The 2,068-nt window shown below is 36.4% G+C and overlaps 1 protein-coding gene across 2 annotated transcripts in view; it reads left to right on the top strand.

Moving 5' to 3' along the window:
- Positions 1 to 2,068, top strand: part of LOC106881081 (pleckstrin homology domain-containing family F member 2) — a 213,093-nt gene that overhangs the window by 7,032 nt on the left and 203,993 nt on the right. The gene's annotated exons all lie outside the window — the stretch shown is intronic.

Below are 2,068 nucleotides of genomic sequence, written 5' to 3'. Positions count from 1 at the left end.
CAATAATTTTTTATGGGTTTTAAAACAGAAAAGGTGCAGTTACAAGGAAAATGACAATTATAAAAACATAAAAGAAAATGCAAGGGAAATATGTAAACTGGTTTCATTAACCTTAAAGGTGGGATGATTTGTGCATGAAGAAGATGAAGGAATGGGGAGGAGTGTTATTATTTGAAAGGAGAAAATCCTTCCATTAAGACTTCAGGAAGAACAATTTCTGGTGTTTTCTCTCTCACTTTGCTTAATTTAGTTTTTTTGGACACTTCATTTTTCACACTTGCAGGTCGTTTCATTACAAACATATCGAGAGAAGTCTGCTTTTTCCTGCCTTTCAAAATGTTACAAAAATGTGCTAGAGCAGTGTCATTAAATAAAACAGCTGCACAACCTGTAGATACTTTTTCAGGGTGATATTTTTCTATAAATTCAGAAACATACTGCCACTTTGCTAACACTGCCTTTACGTCACTTATAGAGATAACCTTCTCTGCTACACTATCCTCCTCTAGAAAACCAATCTCTTTCACTGCATCCAAATGTTGCTGCTCCTGAAGCTGCAGGAGCTCATCTGTCATCAGCTCCTCAGAGTGTACTTCAACAAGATCATTAATGTCCCCATCATCAACCTCGAGGCCCATGGACTTACCAAGAGATACTATCTTTGCAACTACAGGTGTCTCAGACTCAAACCCTGTGGAGTTTTTTCTGGGTACGCTGTCAAGCCATAGTTTCCTCCATGCAGAATTCAGCATTTTCCTTGTTACACTCTGCCAGGTCATATTGATGATTTTCAGGCAGTTAATAATGTTGTAGTGCTCCTTCCAAAACTCACAAAGGGTTAGATTTGTATTTTTGGTGACTTCAAAGCACCGACGAAACAGGTGTTTGGTGTACAAATTCTTAAAATTAAAAATCACCTGTTGCTCCACAGACTGCAGGATAGGGGTGGTGTTGCATGAAAGGTACAGAACTTTTATGAATTTATATTCATCCAATATATCATCTTCGAGTTTAGGAGGGTGAGCAGAAGCATTGTTGAGGATGAGGAGGATCTTGAAGAAGTTCGTTCTCTAGAAGGTACTTTTTCACTGCTGGTCCGAACACAAAATTGACCCACTCGATGAAGAATTGTAGAATAAGTACTAGGCTTCCAAAGAATAAGTCCTGGGGTCGATTTGCTCGACTAAAGGCGGTGCTCCAGCATGGCTGCAGTCAAATGACTGAAACAAGTAAAAGGAAAGAATATATATGCTGGCAGACAGAAACTCTGTGTGTGTATTTTTGTTCTGACATCATGTAATGCTTGTAAAAATACATCACCATCATTCAAGGAATGTTGTTCATTTCCATTTTTCCATGGAAAATCTTGTCTGGGTTGTGGGAAATATTACCTTGCTTGGAAACAAGTGAAGTTTGGTGATGGGAAGATGCATTCAACCACAGAAAATACCCCTGCAAATTCCATCTGACCCAAGCAAGCATAGAAAAGTGGATGTTAAAAATGTTGATGATTTTTACTATGCCTCCCAGCACACATCTTTTTAGATATTTGCATGAAGTATTTCCAGTCTGCTAAATTTCTATTGAAATTATTAAACAAAGTGCATGTGTAGCTGCAAAGTAAAGAGCTTGCTTCTCAACCACATGGTTTGGGGTTCAGTCTCACTGTGTGGCACCTTGGGCAAGTATCTACTATAGCCTCTGTCAAACCAAATCCTTGTCAGTGGATTTGGTTGACAGAAACCGAAAAAAGCATGTCGGATATATATATATATATATATATATGAAAATAAAAAATAATAATAAAGCAGAATGCTAAACTGAAAGCATATTTTAATATAGATATGTATAAGGAGGATTAAAAAGGATTTCTAACCGGCTTTCATTGCATGGCAAATTTTCAAGAAGAGGGAGAATGAAAATGTTTTTTACAAAAAAATAAAAAATAATATAAAAAAAAATAAATATACCAATACATTATATTGTCTTTGAGCTTTTAAAGTTCAATGGTAATCCATGTGGATAATTGTTAGAAAGATTAGGATGCATAGAATTGAGGTGTGTTTTG

The sequence above is a fragment of the Octopus bimaculoides genome, chromosome 6 (assembly GCF_001194135.2).
Source record: "Octopus bimaculoides isolate UCB-OBI-ISO-001 chromosome 6, ASM119413v2, whole genome shotgun sequence".
NCBI classification, from domain to species: domain Eukaryota; kingdom Metazoa; phylum Mollusca; class Cephalopoda; order Octopoda; family Octopodidae; genus Octopus; species Octopus bimaculoides.
This window is presented reverse-complemented; position numbering and strand designations above follow the sequence as displayed.